Source organism: Balaenoptera physalus (assembly GCF_965194825.1).
Source record: "Balaenoptera physalus genome assembly, chromosome: 11".
Taxonomy (NCBI): domain Eukaryota; kingdom Metazoa; phylum Chordata; class Mammalia; order Artiodactyla; family Balaenopteridae; genus Balaenoptera; species Balaenoptera physalus.
In genome coordinates this window covers 16,426,243-16,448,508 of record NC_138896.1, presented here as the reverse complement: position 1 = coordinate 16,448,508, position 22,266 = coordinate 16,426,243, and the positions used below count along the sequence as shown (strand labels likewise).

The 22,266-nt window shown below is 37.5% G+C and overlaps 1 protein-coding gene and 1 long non-coding RNA gene across 5 annotated transcripts in view; one reads left to right on the top strand and one right to left on the bottom strand.

Annotated features, from left to right (window-relative positions):
* The window catches only part of LOC309638865, a 722,672-nt gene that overhangs the window by 83,355 nt on the left and 617,051 nt on the right, over positions 1-22,266 (top strand). The gene's annotated exons all lie outside the window — the stretch shown is intronic.
* Positions 1-22,266, bottom strand: part of CDKAL1 (CDKAL1 threonylcarbamoyladenosine tRNA methylthiotransferase) — a 640,596-nt gene that overhangs the window by 568,233 nt on the left and 50,097 nt on the right. The gene's annotated exons all lie outside the window — the stretch shown is intronic.

The following is a 22,266-nucleotide window of genomic DNA, read 5'->3' as shown; positions in this document are numbered from 1 at the left end:
CCACAGTAAACAAGACCTTTGTGACCGAGGTAGACCCTCCCAGGGAACACAAAACAGGGGCAGCAGATGGATTAATTTAGGAATTTAATCCACTGCCAGAACAGGAAGTCTTCAACATCTTCCACAGTATGGTGTTTTTTGTGGACCAGTGACTATTTTCAGTTTTTAATTCTCCCCCTTCTTCCTAAGTGGGAGGATTTATTAAAGTTATCTTGTTCCTTTATCCACTGAAGTTTTCTGGGTGTACAAGGAACACAGATTTTCTCTTTTAGCTTTAGGTCACCAGAAGACGAGCTACAACCAGACCTGACGGAGAAAAAAGTACACATCAAGCAGACATCCTGGACTAAGAGGTAGATGCAATCATGGATGAGAACAGGTACCATCTCCCTCAGAAACGTGGTAACTGTATTCCATGGAAAATGTATTCATAAGAAGAAGGCTATATTTTGATTTTGGCTAGCCAAAGTGATATATTTTGCAGATACTATTGGTTAACAAACCCAATACCGATTTCCAAACTCTTTCTCCCTTCCCTCATCTCTACCAGAGGCTGGAAAAGCTAAATCACACTTTCTCAGCCTTCCTTCCACTTAACGGTGGCCATGTGCATCAATTTTGGCCATAAGACTTAGGGGAAGTCTGCTGTGCTACAAGGTTCCCAAGAAGGCTTCTGGCTTCCTGGTAAAATGAATAGAGATGCCCCAGAAAGGCTTCTGGCTTCCTGGTAAAATGAATAGAGATGCCCCAGAAAGGCTTCTGGCTTCCTGGTAAAAAGAGAGATGCTGCTGTCAGTCCACACCCCTTCGCGGCACCGCAGACAGAAAGGTGATGCCTCGAGCAGGCGCAACCATCTTGCAACCATGAAGGAAAGGCCAAGAAATTTACAGAACAGCCCTGACGCTGCTGAGCAGCTAAGTCAGTGTAAGCAAGATCCCTACCTCCAAACGTCTTCTCACGTAAGAAAAATAAATCCTCATTAGTTTAAGCCACTGTTGACTAGGTGTTTTGTTACATACAATGAAAAGCATCCATATCTAAATACAAGTTACGTTATCTAATGATAAGTTCTTTAAAAATATGAATAATGATTTACTATTGTATGAATACTACTAATAATAACTAATCTTTCTAAAGCCTTCTGGAGTACTTTTATAATGAATATTAATTTGATAGTATGTGTTATACATTCCCCACATGTATTCACTTAGCCTCTCAGGATCTCATTTCCTTTCTTTCGTTCAACATGTATTTTGAAGAGCCTACTATGTGTTAAGCACTCTACCAGGTGCTGGGAAAACAAAGTGATTTAGTCAAGGCCTCTGTTTCCACCCAGCTTACTTTCTAGCAGGAAGCTTATTTGCAAAATGAGACAGATGGAAAATGATCTCTCCTAACACCAACATTTATAAAGCAATGAAGCTAGTTTCAGCGTACAACACAAGGATCGGGAAAAACAATAAAGGAAGGAGGCTTCTGAATAAGACTACTCCAACTCAGTGAGCCTAGAAGGGAAAAAAAAGTAGTAACAGTGAAGTTAGAAGTTAAATAATTACAAAATAAAAGAAGCAGGAAAAAAGTATACTCAATCCACATTCTCAAGCCCCACTCTGCCCAAAGTAACTGCAGCAAAGAAAACACAGATCTCAAAACAGACTTTAATGGTTGGGTAACAGGGAACACAATAAAGGCAGGTCTTGGAGACAGTGCTATGGCTTTAAGGCTAAGCCAAAAAAAAAAAAAAAAAAAAAAAAGGCCGATATTTGTCAAACGGATGTAGAGTCTCCCAATTCCAATTTTATAAAATCTCGCTTAATTTTTTTCACTTAACAGTCTATATTTTCTTCTACAATGATATTTTATAATCTTCACTACAGCCAAATCTGTTTATGTTATGCTCTACCCAGAAGCAATGTATTGATTGTAAATGCCTTACTTCTACTTAACCTCACGGGGAAGATAGATCAAATATTACAAATCACTTAAGAGAGTTAAAATACAGAGCGCATTTAAGCCAAATATGTCTAAACACTTATTAAACTGTACCTTAGAGCAATATATTGACTTTTTACACACTACCTATACATAACTTGACTCATTAGAAAGCCCCAAGTTTAGGAATTTATCATAAGTCACAAAGACATTCAAAACTTTTCAATTAACTTAGTGAAATTCACACATTTCCCTGGTGAGAACTGTGAGAAACACTCTAGACTAACATACACATCACTGGAATTCTTGTTTAACTAACCAATGCAGAAAAGGTAAAATGGATGCATATTGACTGAACACTTTAACTTAGTTAACCAATAAATTTTCTCTAACAGCCATTTTTATATTTGATAGATAAGAGAACCCAGATAAATAAAAGTTTTACAACATATTTAAAAGAAGTTTGCCGAAGTGGAATAGAATATGGAACTATTTCTATATTACAGTTATAAAAACAGATACCAGTCATATCTATGGTTTTATCCTTACAAAATGCTTTAATAGAAATAAAATAATTTTCCTAGGAATTAACTGTCCATAATATCTTTAACCAGAATGCGTCAGTGTTTTATCTCATTGCAACCATAGCAAAGACAAATATTGCCTTTTTGAATTAAGTGTGCTAAGTATTCTAGGAAATCATGCTACTACTCAGAAAACAGATGAAGAAGGTGGGAATATTTTACAAACCATAATCATAGGGTCTGTGCCAAAAAGCATAGAAACATTAGAGACAAAATTTTGTTTTGGGCTTCCCTGGTGGCACAGTGGTTAAGAATCCGCCTGCCAATGCAGGGGACACGAGTTCGAGCCCTGGTCCAGGAAGATCCCACATGCCGTGGAGCAACTAAGCCCGTGCGTCACAACTACTGAGCCTGTGCTCTAGAGCCCGCGAGCCACAACTACTGAGTCTGACTGCCACAACTACTGAAGCCCGCGCGCCTAGAGCCCGTGCTCTGCAACAAGAGAAGCCACTCAATGAGAAGCCCAGGCACCACAACGAAGAGTAGGCCCCGCTCATGGCTTAGTCCACGCGCAGCAACAAAGACCCAATGCAGCCAAAAATAAAAATAAATAAATTTATTTTTTAAAAAAATTTAATAAAATCATTATTACAAAGAAACTATTTCTATGCTATAGCTTACTCTAATACCAGTTGTTGATGTGAATATAATAAAATCAACTAAACAAACAAAAATTGGCTTCCATAAACTCTGCAGAAATACTGTACTATGCAAAATTTTAAACACAGAGGCTTATGTACAAAATTTTAATTCTAAGTAATCTCATAATTTGAAATACTTTTCAAATTTTCATGTCTCAAACAGACGTATGTACACCAAGGGGGTAAGTGGCGGAGGGGGGTGGTGGTGGGATGAATTGGGAGATTGGGATTGACATACATACACTAATATGTATAGAATAGATAACTAATAAGAACCTGCTGTATAAAAAATAAAATTAAATTTAAAAATTTTTTTTAAATTTCATGTCTCTCCTTTTTTTTCCCCCCACTACTCCCTTCATATGTGGAAATGGATGTTTTTAAATTAAGTCTAGCCCTCGGTTCTCATCTGAGATGATAGCCCAGTTTCATATGGTTTGGGGGGCTTAGGGTGGTGGTGAGTTCTTAAGAAAGCATTAAGGTGAAAAGAAGTAGGGATCCAAGTACATCAAAGGCAGGACTTTCATATTGTGTAAACAGCACAGAGCAGCAGCTGGACACCCTATTATCTACCTAGCCTATTCCTGAGTAAGAAGATAAAAAGAAGCAACTTCAAGAGAGAGGAAAAGTCTTACAAAAACAGACAAAATACTATGAGTTTTCCTAATGAGTCCTCTTAATTGACTGAGAGGGAAAAGAGGCTGTCCCCATGGGTCTCAGATCCAAATACTACTACTCCACTCCTAAAAAATGGTCTCTACCAAGAGCTGACCAGCCCCTCATCCTAGCGTTCACCCCCAACCACCAAATGCCTTCTCATAAACTTTGAAAACAAACCCCTTGAATTAGGTGGTAAACTCTCCCAATTGCACAGGACCTAGTTTCAAGAAAAGAATTCCATAATAAGCTGCATAGAAACGGTTCTCCAATCTCCCAGAGAAAGCACATTAATAAACCAATATGCCTTTTTTAAAAATGAGATATAAATAGATATAAATCATAACTATCACTTACTCGGCACATTCTTGTGCCAGGCTCTCAGAGTTTCATAGGCATAAATTCATTCAATCCCTACAACAATTCCACGAGACAGGTACATGGTTGTCTCCACTTTACAGATGAGGAACCTGGGCTTAAGTAACTTGGCCAAGGTCACACATTGTCAAATGATAAAACAAGGATTTGAACTGAGCAATCTGGCTCCAGACTCTGCAACCTTAATCACCACTTATACACTCCTGCTGTCAAATGTATTTAAAAGCACTTCAAAATATATCAGGAATAAAATAAGGGTCTATTACATAGCACTATTTTTTTGTCAAGCACCCTGGCTTAGAAATCAATAAAACCTCCCTATTAATTACTAACCTCCACCTTGATTTACTTTGTAAAACACATACAGCAAGCATCTTGCACTTCGTAAAAAAATGTTTGAATCAGTATACTACTCTTTCTGTAAATTATAGCAATAAGATTTTATTTTAACAAGATTTGAACACAACATAGCAATTTCCCTTTCCCACGGAGTTTGGGAAAGTATACTATAAAGAATCCCATTTTAAAACCTTTAATACACTGAATAACCTAAGTGTTACAAAATAAGTCTAAGTTGGCAGGCTGTTATATTATTATATCATACTCCCCTGTCCATGGTCCAAATGGATCACTGCATAAACTTATTAGTTTGCTTTCTTGGCTTACAAAGTTAGCTTATATACTGATTATCTTAAGATTTTTCAAAAATTATCATTCTTCTAAAATAAGGGTATATAATTCACTACAATGTTAAACTCTTTTTCTGTTGTTACTAAAAAACAAATGGACTTTCTTCAACAACAAAACCTGTCTACAACTATTTGAAGAGAAGTTATGCTTTGCCCTGGAAATATACAGATTTATATTTCATTGCTCACTAATCAACAAAACACCTTTAATATACATTTTTCTTTACCAAAAAAGCCATATAAAAACAATATAATTAGTCTCCACAAAGATGTTTAGGCACCAAATATTTTATTGAAAAAAGCCTGGCAAATGCAACTGGTCTCCCTTCTGTTTCAGATTAGTATTAAAAAAAAAAATTCAACATGTCAGTTTCTAATGAAAATGATAGCTAAGTTCTTGAAAAACTGAGAGTTGTACTAGATAACAGCTAAGATAACAATTAGATATTGCAATAGTACTTAAATGTAAATAGTAAATTTGAGGAAGCAGTAAAGCAGAGTGGAAAGGGCTTTCAGGAAAAAATGTGTTGGTCAAGGGAAAAGATGGCAGACTAACACAGACTCACTGAACCTATCTTTTTTCAAATCTCAATGAATTAAATAGTAGAAATAAAATTAGCAAAGAAAAATACCACAAGTGTTCTAACCTGAAAAGGGGCCAAACTTTATAAATATTTTTAAAATGTCATCTGGAAGCAGAGTAAACATATAAAACTGAAAACAAAAGATTTCAATCATCAACTCAGTGTTATCCCTCACTCCTTTGCCCACATTATCCATCCAAAACCAAAAAGAACTATAAGGGAATCCCCCGAGGGTCCAGTGGTTAAGACTCCACGCTTCCAGTGCAGGGGGCATGGGTTTGATTCCTGGTCAGGGAACTAAGATCCCACATGCCACACAGCCAATAAATAAATAAATAAATAAATAAATAAAAGAAGTACTATGAGGATGAAAGGTGAATGGATAAAATTTTTGAATATCACAATGATAGAAATCAATTTTTATTAAAAAAAATTTTCAAACATATGAGTAAGAACTTAGGAAATACAGTATCGATAAACACTGGGGGGCAGGGGGACAACTTGAGTATAAAAAAGCTATATAATCCATGGAAGAATGAAAGTGATACAGGAATGGAGAAATCCTTACAGGAAACAACTGGGAGTGAACACTGAATCCACCTAAATATAGCTAAACAACAGAAAAGGGTATCTGTTGTGGGACAGGATAAAACTGCCATAAACTTGTAAAATGTTTTTTTAAATTACTTTAAAAACAGGAGTTATACTAACCAGAGCTGGAGACATAGGTAAGAACTCATGTTTAACCTAATATAGATCCACATGGAAATATTTATACATATGTGCATATACATGGGTTAGTATACACATATGTATTTCCTTGGTTTGCCATCTGAGATGGTCTACAAGAAATGACAAGCACTGGCAACCAGTACACCTAGCACCCCAATCCTGGTTTCTAATACCTCTCTCTCTAGCAAAAGGAACCAGGGCTCCCTGGAGAAATGGCTGCTTCTGGGGGTGAACAAAGAATGTTCCTCACCACCCAGTTCTACAAGGGTGAGTTGATAACCCACTGCAGCTGCTGACTGACAGTGCAACCTGGAGGAATTCAGGATGAAAAAATCAGGGTAAGGCACTCTATGTTTTGGATAAATTAGCCCCATAGATAATTAGAAGTATACCTCAGGAAGAATTTCAATGGCCCCAGATTCCTGCATCTTCCCATATATAGAAACACTAAAATTATTAACTTGAGATACTCTTTTTTGTGGTCAGCAGTAATCTCTTACCAAGATAAATGCCTCACTGCATATATTTCCTAGCCAAAAATCATATATAAACTGGCTTCTCCCCAACCTCTTCAGAGCAGTTTCCTCAGAGCTGAATGGCTGTCTCCCAGGCTAAAGTCCTCAGCAAGACCCTGAATAAAACTTACACTCACAACTCTTGTGTTTGCATTGTTCTTTAAGTCAACATAGAAATGGGGCAGAAAATACACAAATAAGCCTGGAGAACCCAGTAGTGCCAGAAAGTACTAAAAAAAAATTTTTTTAATTAAAAAAGAAACTGATGGGGATATGTCAAAGGGACAAAGGAACAACTGAAAGATCTCCCAATGACCAAAGTTAGAACAACTTAAGTAACAAAATTAAGTTGTATTGGATTATAACCTAAAGTATAAAACGATATCCATGCATTCACAGTGATATAAATAAATGACTGAATAAATTAATAAATGAGAAGAGACAAATCTCCCATGCAGAAAAATTCCAAATGAATTATGTAGATATTACAGTCTAAAGGAAAGGGAACATGGGACTTCCCTGGCAGTCCAGTGGTTAAGACTTCGCCTTCCAGTGCAGGGGGTGAGGGTTTGATCCCCTGGCCACATGCCTTACGGCCAAAAACATAAAAAAACAGAAGCAATACTGTAACAAATTCAATAAAGACTTTAAAAATGGTCCACATTCCAAAAAAAATCTTTTTTTTTTTATGTTGTGTATTTTATTTATTTGTTTGTTTGTTTTTGGCTGCACTGGGTCCTCGTTGCTGCGTGCAGGGCTTTCTCTAGTTGTGGCGAGCAGAGGCTACTACTCCTCACTGCGGTGCGCAGGCTTCTCGTTGTGGTGGCTTCTCTTGTTAAGGAGCATGGGTTCTAGGCACACAGGCTAGTAGTTGTGGCACACGGGCTCAGTAGTTGTGGCTCACGGGCTCTAGAGCACAGGCTCAGTAGTTGTGGCGCACGGGCTTAGTTGCTCCACGGCATGTGGGATCTTCCCGGACCAGGGCTCAAACCCATGTCCCCTGCATTGGCAAGCGGACTCTTAACCACTGCGCCACCAGGGAAGTACTCCCCCCAAAAAAATTCTTTAAAAAAATTAACTAACTAAAAAAATAAAGGAAGGGGAACATAACTTCCCACTCCTCAAGTATAGGCTGCACGTAAGTGACTTCCTTCCAAAGAGCACAGTACGGAAAGGGTGGAGTACAGGGGAGTAATTTTACAGTGAAGAAACCTGACAAACACTACTTCAGGCAGCTGATCAAGGTCAACATCAATGTTCACAAATCATGTTGATATGATATGATATGATTATATGATGTGATGAAAATGGCACTTCTGTGGTCTTCCTCCACAAAACCCATCCTCCCAGTCTAATCATGAGAAAAACACCAGACAAATTCCAGTAGAGGGACATCCTACAATATACAATGACCAGGAGTCCTTAAAACTGTAAAGGTCTTCAATAACAAAGAGAATCTGAGAAACTGTCACAGCAAGTGGAGCCTAAGGAGACATGACAAGTAAATGTAACATGATAACCTAGGTGGCATCCTGGAACAGAAATGAACAATAGGTAAAAACAAAGGAAATACGAATAAACTACGGACTTAGTCAATAATAATGCATCAATACTGGCTCCTCAATTATAATAAATATACCATACTACTATAAATGTTAATAATAGTGGAAACCATGGGGAAACAGGGGCATATATATGAACTCTGTACCATATGCTCAATTTTTCTTTAAGTTTAAAACTGTCCAAAAAAATTAAGTCTGTTAAGAAAAGATATTCATCTATTTTGAGATCTGAAGTCCTCCAACCCACCCCTAACACCTATCTAAAATAGGTGTTAGAAGAGCAGGGAATATAGGTACAGTAAATCTAAGTGTGCTAGTTTTCTCATCTTCATGAATTCAGTAGAAACCATCAAATGTTGAAAAGAAAGAGCTCTGTATTCAGAAATGTAGCTTTAAATCTTCACTGAATCACATACACCGCATCATACATCGCAGTGTGACAAAGGCAATGATACTTAACCTCTAGAGCTTCGGTTTCTTCATCTATGATATGCAAATAATATTTACTTTGTGGATTTGTTGTCAAAGTTAAAGATGATATACAAAAGTTGCTACTAGGACAGATCCAGCACACCACAGAAGCTTAACAAATGGTACAAATATTTAAATTCTTTAAGAATCTGGACTAATAATTATTTCCAATAATTCTAAATTTAGTAGTTCTAAAAGAAGGTTATATTTATAAAAACAGAAAATTTAGCAATCTTGTTAAATATACGGTATCTAGATAATACTTTTCCAGATTTTACCATTTCCCTCAAATAGATTGAGGAGGTTTTGTTTTTTGTTTTTTGTTTTCCCTCAAATATAAACTATGTTTTTATACATGTGGGAAATAAGATTTTCAACCCACACTTTGTTTCATCTATTTAGCCAGCACATATGAATTAATAATAGAGATAAAAACCTACCAGAAGGAAACTGAGAAATTCTGTCTAATGTGGAAAAACTGAGTACACCTGCCATAGATAATTTGCTTATATTTTACACAAGGGAGGAAAGATTCAACCAGTTTATTCAAGTCAAATAAGAGGTGTGAGTAGCTTTCCACTAAATTATTCATTATGGGATTGTGCTATAACCTTCCCAAGTTGGCTGAACACACGTAGAAATTAAGGGGATATTTAAAAGCTTAAGGAGAATATGGAGACTTTAATTCAATCAAATGACTAGATAGTAAAAACCAATGAGATAAATGAAAACGTGCCTTATCAGATCATTTTCAGGAATTGTAGGGCTCTGGAAGACCTAACCAGTCAAATATCTATGGGACTCACTAGATAATAACAGATTATAACAAGGCATATAAAACACAATGACACTGAAGAAAATCAAGGAACTGTAGAATTCTTCAAAAAAAAAAGGAAGAATTCCTAGTCAAACTGGATATATGAATTGTGCAAATAATAACTAAATTCTATATTCATTTTATATCACTGTAAGGTATTTGGTGAATCCTGGTGAATACCAGGGCTATTTGATGAAAATGGTTTATCATTTTCAAAAGAGTTTTACAGATGTACAAGAATGTGAGCCATGTTTTAAGTTTCTGAAGCTGCCTTTGGAAATAAATCTGAGGATATAACTGAATTATCAAGAACAAGCCCTATTAGGTTAGCTCAGTTTTAAGAAGATTAAAGTGAAAGGAAACATACTAGCCATGGAATCTAATCAACAAATATAACTTAAACCGAAATATATAGTTATATAAAACATTTTGTACCCATCTGGCATCATGGAAGTGTATTTTCTCACATGAAACTGACACATCTGAAACCGAGCACTAACTTTAGTGATACAATTCTAGAATCAAATAGGACATATGCCCTGACACCCTTATTCTCAAGAACGATTTCTAGCACTAGCCTTCTATACAAGTCAGAAATAGATTAAGATGTATCTTAACTGCTTGTGTATCACTCCCCGGCTCCCACCCATACATTTGGCTATACTTAACCACTGCTTACAATTTTATTATTCATGTAGCCTACACACAGACTGCTCGTTATGTGGCCCACTAGTGAAATCATCTGGACACCTCTACACTAATAAAACATTTCAATACCCATGGTACACAGAGCCAGGCCCCTCCAAAAAAAAAAAACAGTGCAGGAGGAAAGCTTCATGATGACTCAATACTAAACAACTCAAGGGCTAATATGATGTCACCCTCTGAAGTAACTGATTACTAATAAAAGCACAGAGACACCAAATGTTAGCCCCAAATGGTTTTTCTCTTGAATTTGGAATAAAAAGTCAAATATTTTTTTTGTTGTTAGTTTCTGCTTTATAACAAAGTGAATCAGTTATACATATACATATGTTCCCATATCTCTTCCCTCTTGCATCTCCCTCCCTCCCACCCTCCCTATCCCACCCCTCTAGGTGGTCACAAAGCACAGAGCTGATCTCCCTGTGCTATGCGGTTGCTTCCCACTAGCTATCTATTTCACGTTTGGTAGTGTATATATGTCCATGCCACTCTCTCACTTTGTCACATCTTACCCTTCCCCCTCCCCATATCCTCAAGTCCATTCTCTAGTAGGTCTGTGTCTTTATTCCCGTCTTGCCACTAGGTTCTTCATGACCTTTGGAATAAAAAGTCAAATATTTAACTTATCTTTTAAAATGTGCATATTTTTGGAGCTGCATGCAGAAGTTATATGCGGGTCAAATAACACAGTATCTGGGATTGGTTTAAAATTCTTCAACAGAAACAGAAATAATGAAAGAAAGATAAATCTTAATTATTGAATCTGTTGATAGGTATGGGGGGTTCAGTGAACTATTCCTTCTACTTGTGTGTATGTTTGAACCTTCACAATAAACAAATATAACTTTTAAATATGAAAATAAAATACAAATGCATCTACGAATTTAGTGCATGGTAAAGGTAGCATTTCAAATTAGAGGAGAAAAGATAAACGACTCAGTTAATAGTGTCAGGAGAACTGGTTAGTCATCTGGGGAAAGGGGGGAAGGTTGGATCCACATGTCACACAGAAATCAAAATATATTCCATGTAGCTCAAAGATTTAAATGTAGGAAAATGAAACCATTAAAGTCACAGCAGAGGACTTCCCTGGCGGCGCAGTGGTTAAGAATCCGCCTGCCAACGCAGAGGACATGGGTTCGAGCCCTGGTCCGGGAAGATCTCACATGCCGCAGAGCAACTAAGCCCGTGTGCCACAACTACTGAGCCTGTGCTCTAGAGCCCGCAAGCCACAACTACTGAGTCCACATGCCACAACTACTGAGCCCACATGCCACAACTACTGAAGCCCGCGCACCTAGAGCCCATGCTCCGCAACAAGAGAAGCCACCGCAATTAGAAGCCTGTGCACTACAACGAAGAGTAGACCCCACTCGCCGCAACTAAAGAAAGCTCGCATGCAGCAACAAAGACTGAACGCAGACTAAAATAAATAAATAAATAAATTTATTTTTTTTAAAAAAGACATGAACCTTTAAAAAAAAGTCACAGCAGAAACGATGAGAGAATTACGGTCATCATCTTGGAATAAAAGAAAACTGATAAGGTCAACTGTATAAAAAATAATTACTTTCTTCATGGCAAAAGCAACCATAAACAACAAATACAACAAAGAGGGGACAATCTGGAAATCATATCACAAAGGATTACTTTCCCAAACAGAGATGGCCTACAAATTAATAAGCATCACCCAATGGAAAAATAATAAAGGGACATGGATAGGTCACAGAAAAGATACAAATAGCTCTTATGAGAAATGCAAAGACACTGAAATATCACTTTTCATTTATCAGATTAGCAAAGGAAGCAATCTGGCAGTATCTACCAAATGTCTAGAATGAAGGGTCTGGTTAAAAAAATTATCCTACATCTCTAAAACAGAATACAATACTACTTCAAAAAATAAGGAAATTTGTAATGAACTGGTAGAAAATGATCACCAAATCATATTGTTAAATGAAAAGGGTGCAAAACCATGTGTATTATATGCTAGCTTTTAGGTAAAAGGAGGAGGCAAAAAACAAACGTATGTTTATATATGTGTATGTGTGATTATGTATGTACATTTATCTTTACAATTCCATGTCCTTGTTTACAGACAGAAAGAGAAATTTTAACACTGGATTCCTTCAGAAAGACTTATTAGCTGAAACGGATGGAGACAGTACTTTATACCTTTTTGTTCCTGTCGAATTTTGTGCCATGTGAATAAATTATCCATTCAAAAACATTTTTTTTAATATTCTAGCTCTGATCCAAAAACATGACAGTAATAGTAAACACCAGAGTCTTAGTTACATACACTATTGTTTAAAACTGAAATACAAAACAAATGTCTTGGTCCTGGGACACAAAGAAAGCCTTACCTATCCAAAGTATACTAATAAAAAGTTAGCCTCCTGAAAATGATACTGTCACTTTAAAATAATCTCTAATTTGCTCTCGTTCAGACTATTAGAATTCTTCCTACATCCAAAGAGGTAGCAGGCACAATCAACTGCTCATTATATTTACTAGTCTATATTATCAAGGAACAATGCATGGTTTGCCTGCAGTCTTTCTCTGCACTGAAGTAAGATGATGAAATGGTCACAACTGGAAGAAAATTATTCTGGGGTGGGTAGATGTGCACTAACATGCTTTCTCGGGCTAGAAAGGAGGCAACAAAAGCAAAGGCAGTTAAGTGGTTAAAAGAAAGCAATCTACAGCAAAGAAATGACAGAAAATTCCAGAGAGGCATGAAAGATGAGCCCAGAAGTTACTGTTGATAAAATAAAGAGGTGGTCATCAGTAGCATACAAAACTAACATTGTATATGTATATACAAATTCAATAGTATATTAACAATCTCCATGAAAATGTGGAATGAATACAGATTTCTTTAGGTATAATTAATGCACATATGGATTTTTATTTTTTTATTTTTTGGATTTTTAAATATGCACTAAAATTAACTGTTAACATGTATTTTTTAGTGTATCACTGTCAAGGAAATTCCAGAAAGTACAGCAAAAAGACAAACAGAAAATAAGAAAGAAAAGTTAAAAGGCAAAGAAGTTCAGTCCACAAAGACTAACATATGTAATAGGATTGCCAGAAAAAGACAAAGAAAATTAAGGTATGGAAATAAAGAATAAAATTTAAAACTTTTTAGAGTTAAGACAGGAAACTTCTGTCTGATAGAGTGCTAAGTATGGTAACTAAAAAATCATCCACACCTGGAAATACCCTTCTAATATTTCACAGAAGCTAAAGATAAGGCCCTAAATGTTTTCTAAAAAAAAAAAAAAAAGATACCTACAGGGACTTCCCTGGTGGCGCAGTGGTTAAGAATCCACCTGCCAATGCAGAGGACACGGATTTGAGCCCTGGTCTGGGAAGATCCCACATGCTGCGGAGCAACTAAGCCCGTGAGCCACAACTACTGAGCCCACGCGCCTAGAGCCCATGCTCCACAACAACAGAAGCCACTGCAATGAGAAGCCCGCGCACCGCAACCAAGAGTAGCCCCTGCTCACCACAACTAGAGAAAGCCCGTGTTCAGCAACGAAGACTCAACGCAATATTATAAATATTATAATATTTATAATATTATAAGTAAATTATAATATTATTTATAATATTATATTATTATTAAAATAAATAATAAAGTAAAAGAAAGAAAGAAAAGATACCTAGAGAGAGAAAAAACCAGATTGTCATCAGACTTCTTAACTATTAGACTGAATTCTAGAATGAAATTAGAACACGCCCTAATACCATACACAAAAATAAACTCAAAATGGATTAAAGACCTAAATGTAAGGCCAGACACTATCAAACTCTTAGAGGAAAACATAGGCAGAACACTCTATGATATAAATCACAGCAAGATCCTTTTTGACCCACCTCCTAGAGAAATGGAAGTAAAAACAAAAATCAACAAATGGGACCTAATGAAACTTAAAAGCTTTTGCACAGCAAAGGAAACCATAAACAAGACCAAAAGACAGCCCTCAGAATGGGAGAAAATATTTGCAAATGAAGCAACTGACAAAGGATTAATCTCCAAAATCTACAAGCAGCTCATGCAACTCCATATCAAAAAAACAAACAACCCAATCCAAAAATGGGCACAAGACCTAAACAGACATTTCTCCAAAGAAGATATACAGATTGCCAACAAACACATGAAAGGATGCTCAACATCACTAATCATTAGAGAAATGCAAATCAAAACTACAGTGAGGTATCACCTCACACCGGTCAGAATGGCCATCATCAAAAAATCTACAAACAATAAATGCTGGAGAGGGTGTGGAGAAAAGGGAACCCTCTTGCACTGTTGGTGGGAATGTAAATTGATACAGCCACTATGGAGAACAGGATGGAGGTTCCTTAAAAAACTAAAAATAGAACTATCATACGACCCAGCAATCCCACTACTGGGCATATACCCTGAGAAAACCATAATTCAAAAATAGTCATGTACCACAATGTTCACTGCAGCTCTATTTACAATTGTCAGGACATGGAAGCCACCTAAGTGTCCATCGACAGATGAATGGATAAAGAAGATGTGGCACATATATACAATGGAATATTACTCGGCCATAAAAAGAAACGAAATTGAGTTATGTGTAGTGAAATGGATGGACCTAGAGTCTGTCATACAGAGTGAAGTTAGTCAGAAAGAGAAAACCAAATACCGTATGCTAACACATATATATGGAATCTAAAAAGAAAAAAAAAAATGTTCTGAAGAACCTAGGGGCAGGACAGGAATAAAGGCGCAGATGTAGAGAATGGACTTGAGGACACAGGGAGGGGGAAGGGTAAGCTGGGACGAAGTGAGAGAGTGGCATGGACATATATACCCTACCAAATGTAAAACAGACAGCTAAGGGGAAACAGCTGCATAGCACAGGGAGATCAGCTCGGTGCTTTGTGACCACCTAGAGGGGTGGGATAGGGAGGGTGGGAGGGAGACAGAAGAGGGAGGAGATATGGGGATATATGTATATGTATAGCTGATTCACTTTGTTATAAAGCAGAAACTAACACACCATTGTAAAGCAATTATACTCCAATAAAGACGTTAAAAAAAAAAAATAGACTGAATTCTAAAAGGAAGGAATGCCTCAAAGATCTGAGGGAAAATCATTTTCAGTCTAAAAAATTATGCCCATTCCAACAAGTATGAAACATGTTCAGTCATGCTACCACAGACCTCTTCTGACACAATTATTTAAGACTGATTCTAAGTCAAAGTTGAATTTTGTTGCCATATTTCCCTACCTTTTATATTTTCTTAATTTTTGTTTTCATCATCTGGATAAGATTTACTCACAGAAGGGAGAAAGGGGAAAAGGAGCAGGAGAGAGAGGGAAGGAAATCCCTAACCTGAATATTGGTTATTGGTCCTTTAATGAGCCTGGGCAGGAAGGGTGGGTAAAGAGGACACCAGACAAAAACACAACCATAAGTAATTTCAAAGTCAAAACTATTAAAAAAAATAATAATAAAACTGTTCCAAGAGCCCAGATGGAGGGAGCAAAAGAGTCACAGCACACACACTCACTGCCCCCGCCGACACACAGGGCCGTGAGGAACAAACCAGTGTCTCCCCAACCCCAGCAAGGCCTGTAATGTATGCTATAGTCTCACACATGCAGTGCAAAACTTTATTTCAGAACAGAGTCATTGACATGAAAAGGAACAACTTATAAATGTCTAACCATTTTAAGAGTTATTTTACTGTACAAAATTGTCCTAAATCCTAGTCTGTGAAAAATCATTCTTATAAAGGTTTTTGCCTCATTGTGAGAACACTTTTTCCAACCCTCAGCACGCTAGCTGCAATCGCAAACCACAAACACCCGTGGTTTAACAGCATTAAAAACAAAGCATATCATGCAAATCTTTCTGAATAACTTAATCATGTGTTATTTATTTTTTATAACGCATTACCCCTTGCTAAGAGTACATAAAGACGCTAAATCATGTTCTTTCCTGATCTGGTTTCCCAAGGTAGCACTAGCTCCAATTGTTTGACTAAGCCACTTGTAAAGTACTTGACTGCAGGCAACTTCAGACATACTCTCATTTACTCCACGTTCAAAAACTAAAAAATAACTGGCTTCCTCTCTACTGGTATCGGTCATAGTTTTAACAGATAGTGCCATTAAATGAGGAAGGTATGGTACTGAATACAACTAATGACTAACCATATGCCAGCAACAAAATAATGTTTTTGTTCAAGGGTATATCACAATGGATTTTATTTACTTGTTTGTCTTTGGATGGAGTAAAACATAGTACAATGCAGTTATATAAACTGATACCTACTTGGAACCAGGAACAAACCTAAAAAGTACTAAAAAAAAGAAGCTCTTCAATTTCTTAAATTTTTTGATTTCCTAAAGTATACAGAATATACCAAAGAAAACAAAAGTACACAATTGCCAATATCACTCTCACAATCAAACAATGAGAATTATTTCTATTATAGTTCAAGAACTTTTCAACTTTGGCCACAGGCTTTAGACATTACCAGAAGCAATAACATCATTTATATGACGAGCACTAAACTTCTCCGTTCTTCAGTAACCTTCTGTCTGTCCACATGGTGATATCTACTACACATACGTTAATTTATTTCAGGAACAACAGAACATAATCAGACTTAAAGTACTATGAGCTATCTATTAAGAGCTATCTCAGTACACCATTATTTAACATTCTTCATAACGCAATAGGCTTAAACAAAAGAATACATGCTGGCATTGAATGTATTCAACTCTATTCTTACAACCACTGCCTTCTCAAGAAAAAAGGGTAGCCACCACCCCCTGTCATAATAACTCTGTTTTTACAGTGTTATTTAATTGCGCTTCGGGATCAGATGATTTTATTTGGGAAAGGGACTCTCTGAATCTTTCTTCTGTAATACCAACATTATGACTCCAAGTGTTACCTGATACAAAAATCCATCACAGATCATTTACAAGAATGCATAATTAACTGTTTAAAATATGTATTTAAAATTATGTAACTATTTTATTTAGAAATATGGTCATTTCAACAAAAGAAGTGTGGGCATTTCAACAAAAAGTACATTAGTCAGAACAGGGAAAACACAAAACCTGGGTTAGACAGGCTACTCAGTCTATACTTCCCTTTTTATGTTAATTTGGTGACCAGAAGAAACTGAGATAACCTACGAACTACTTTCAGTTCTTCAGTGTTTGCTCTTTACCCAAGGAAAAAAAGTCTTCATGTATTAACTTCAGAAAAAGCAACTATAAACACACAACCCACGTGATGAAGTATAAAGAATACTTGACTACGAGTCAAAGTTCCAGGCACAATCCCTGCTCACTTACTAGCAGTGACCTTAAACAAACTACCTAAACCCTTATATGCCTCAAAAATCTCCACCTTTAAAATGAGATTAATACCCAGTACCTCACAGGATTTGTCAAGAGAAAAAGATGAGATAATATATGTAAAGCACCTGGCATAGAGTAAGGCAAAAAGAAGCCAAAGAAATAAAAACCTCATTTCATAAGAATCACACCAACAGCCGGAATACCCTTCAAAACCGCAGTGGGAGCCACAGGGTTTTGCCATTTTCACCCTGAATTGAAATCGATTCTATGAAAAGCTTCATGAAAGTTAGCTTTTTGCTCTCCCATTTCTTACTCAACTTTTCTGTAGCATGTGTGGATCAACTCCTTCAGCCTGATAAATTCAATATACATAAAACAGATCTCAAATCAATAAGTAACAAACACAGAAATACACCGTGAAGACAAGACCCTAGGAATACTGGGCTTTAAAAGCTGCTCTTTTGATTCTTTGCTTTTTTCATCCTGCATTTATTTACAAATGATTCTTTGTGCTCAGATAAACTCTACTCCTTCTCTATCACCTTGAAATTCTATACATTCAGCCTCCCTTCAAACACAAACCTACAGAGAAAATCAGGTCAATCTTACCTGCTTTCTCTCTTCTCTATGTTCTACAATTTATAAAGAAAATCTCTGGACACAAACAAATCTTCAATAACAATGTATCTTGCCATGATTAAGAAGTGGTTATAAATGGCTAAAAACAGGCTCCCATTATGAAGAAAGGTTTACCTTTGACTTTCTAAATAATCAGTATGTTGTGTTCTGTTTAATCTTAGCCTATTAAATGTTACATGAATATGTGGTCTCAAACACTATACTAAAAGCTCCCACCTGAAACAACCAAAAAAACATGAAAAATATATAAAACAATAGTTTTTAAGATACTGAACATCACACTGTACAGGACAATGAGTGACCCCTGAGAGAGGGGATACAAATGAGATGGGTTCTCAATTGCCCCAAGCTTATTGCTCTCACAGAGTTTCCAGTCTGAGTTGTATTTGACCAAGACAGTCCAGAGGAATCCAAATTAAGAGTTAAGGGTCTGGGGAAACCAAGGTTTGCTATGATTTGCAGGACAGAGAACTGGAAAGAAGAGAGCTACAAAGCAAGAGAATTCCAGAGGTCTGCAGAAGGTGCTCTTCAAATACTCAGCTGAGTATTGATAAGTGCAAACAGGTGAGGAAACAAGCCAAATTCAGGGAAAGAACAATCTCAAAAGAATGGAGGTAACAGTGCCCAAAGCTCACTCAGGGTGGGAATAATGCCTGTTCTCTCCAGCCAGATGGAAAAACTTTACGATTCATGGGACACTGGGTAGAGTACACAGAAGGGTCTTGCCTCAGCAGAGCCTTTGACCAAGCATGGCTCTGGTCATGCTCAAGAGGATCAAACTGCTTCCAAGTAACTTAACTGGATCCCATAACAAAGCTCAAGAATATTTACAGGAATACGAAAATACCCACATCCAACAAAGTAAAATTTACAATGTCTAGCATCTAATTAAAAATTACCAGGCATGCAAAAACTAAGAAAAATAAACCCATAATGAGGAGAAAAATCCATAAATCAAAACTGACCCAGAATTAACACAGACATTACAATTGGCAGACAGAAACATTAAAAAGTTATTATAACTATATTACATATGTTCAAGAAATTAAGCATAGACCTGAAAAACCAAAACCAAAACCAAACCAAACCAAAAAAAAAAAAAAAAATTGAAGCTCTAGAGATTAAACTATCTCAGTAACTCTGGGTTCTTTATCTGGCAGAGTGACTCAAACATTCATTCTTTTTATTTTTTTATCTTTGGCTGCAACACATGGCATGCAGGATCAAGTTCACTGACCAGGGATCGAACCCACGCCCCCTGCAGTGGAAGCACCGAGACTTAACCACTAGACCGATAGGGAAGTCCCCAAACCTTCATTCTTGAAAGATCTGAGTCATTAATCATTCTGCCCTTTTTTGGCTGACATAGTTTTCCATTAACCTTTACTACTGTGAATAAAAATACTAAGAGGAACGCCCCCAAAATCCCCTGGATTCAAGATTTTGTCTCCTTGACTCCATAATATAACAGTAACCCAATTTCCCCTTGGTAATCAAGATCGATCACTCTGGCGAGTAAGTTAGCCTCTTTTTTCGCCGCCTGTTGGTTCAGTGGCACAAGGACCCCAAAATGGCCAAGTAGTAACTTCATCTTCCAATTCAGTGGAGCCACCGTTGTTTCCCCTAGTGGAAACATTCTCCCCTTGGAGACTAAGATCTCCAAAACAGCAGAGCTCAGTATTCCCAAAACAGGTAGCAGAAGTTCTATAAGTGTGTTATTAGGTATAATAGAAATGCCACTCTCACTTCAATCCTTGATTCCCAGAGCCATGAATTCTAACTATGAGAGAGACAGAACCATATAATTCAAAGTATATATTGCATCCTATAATGCAGAACTCCATCCTTTCATAGTACTGTCTCAACTGGTGCTGCAATGGAGTATTCGGTAAGCCATTCCACCTTTCAATTAGGTAAGCCACTTTCAGGTAATAGGGTATGTGGCAAAACCAGTTAATTCCAAGGACAGGAGCCTATTCTACACCTATGTTGCTGTGGAATGAATGCCCTGATCAGAAGCAATGCAACACAGACTGCCATGACAGTAGATGAAGTATTCTGTGAACCCAGATGGTGGTGTTGGCAGAAGCATTATAGATGAAAAAGCAAATTCGTATGCAGAATATGTGACTATTCCAGTGAAGATAAATCTTCGTCCTCTCCGTGATACAGGAGGTCCGGTATAATCAACCACCGGCAGATGGCTGGCTGGTTCCCTTGGAGAATGGTGCCATGTCAGAGACTCAATGGTAAACCTGCTGTTGGCAGATTAGGCGCTCAGCAATAACATTAGCCAGGTCAGCCTTGTTATGAGAAAGTCCATACCGCTGAACCATGAACCCTCCAGCCCTGCCAAAACAGCCACTTTTTCATAGGCCAACTGAGCAAGACCCAGGGTGGCCGGAGAAAGAGGCTAACTGACATCCACAGAATACATCGTTTTGTGCACCTCATTAGTAAGAGTCTTCTTTGCAGTAGATGCCCTTCAGTGGGCATTTGCAAGGAAAACAATCTTCACAGTCTGTGAATATTCAGAGTGGTCCATCCACACACCTCTTCCCTAGACCTCCTTGTGACCAATCTTCAGATTCTGTTCCTGCTAGACAAAACATTAGCAACTGCCCATTAATCAATGTAGGTCTTTATCTCTGGTCATCTCCCACTCCAAACATAGCAGGCGACAAAATATACTGCTCAAAGTTTGCCCACGGTAGGGACTTTGCTTCATCACTGTCATTCATGGTTAGTCTTGAGTGGGGCTTTAGTGCTGCAGTGTCTACTTTTCAGTGATAGCCAGCATATCATGCGGACTCATCTGTAAACCAGGTTGAAGTTTTTTTCTTCTTTGCTCAACTGATCATAAGGAGGCCATAGGAACAGACTGAAAAAGCAGCAGCAATGAACAAAAGCTGGCACTGAAGGCATCGGAGCCACCTACTCATACAACATACTTATACCTTCCATACCTGCCCAGATTTGGTCTGTTATATACCATTTCCATTTGATAACAGATTGCTTTTGTTCATTCCCAATCTCTGGCCAAATGGGTTAGGCAAAACCCAATTCATGGTAGGAAGCTCAGGCCACATGGTCACGTGATACCTCATGATTACGTATTCAGTCTCAAGCAAGGCCCAATACAAGCCAGGAGCTATTTCTCCAAAGAATCATTATCTGCAGAAGAGGGCACAGGTATGCCTTCAAATCCTTGATGTCTGCACTGTGATTCTTACCAGTGTTTGCCAGAGGCAAATAATCAGGAGAAAAAGGGAAAAGCAGGAAGAAAAAAATCAGAGAATACAACCTTTGCTCATAGTACCCTCCCTGTTTCCAAACACAGTGGGAACAAATGGATGCCACTCCCTAAATCTATCCCCCTGAGAGTTCATCACTATGACAGGACTATAGTCCCAAGCAATAAAGGAGACCCAGAGAAAAGATGGTCACTGAGTTTTTCTTCCTTGCCTTGAGAAACTGGGTGTGACCATTTTCTTCAGATTAGAAAAGAATACAATAAACATGGCTAAAAGGAATTAGAGGTCAAGATGAGAAAGAGGCATCAAGTGCCTCACTGCTCCAAATCCAGCCCAGGTGACTGATATCCCAGGGTAATGAGAGAACAAACAGATGAGGCTGCTGAATCCATCACTAACCTCTGAGAAATAAGGAAATATAGAAAGACAAAAGGTAGGTAAGTATTCCAATTTTCAAAGCCAAAGTAAATTGGGTAACATGTCCCTTTGCCATCAATCCTCAAAAGACTGTAAATAAGCCATTTTAAAGATGGTTTAAAACCACTTCCGAAAGAAATCACTAACCAGTGAGGGGAAGTCTGAAATCCTGAGGACCAAATAACGTCAAGCTAACCTCACTGCTCCCTTTCTAAGCATTGGCAGACCTTCCTGAATGAACTCTACCACATGAAGGAGTCTCGCCTCTTAGAAGCTAAAGTGAGATCCAATAAGCTAACTTTCACATTATAATTGAAAA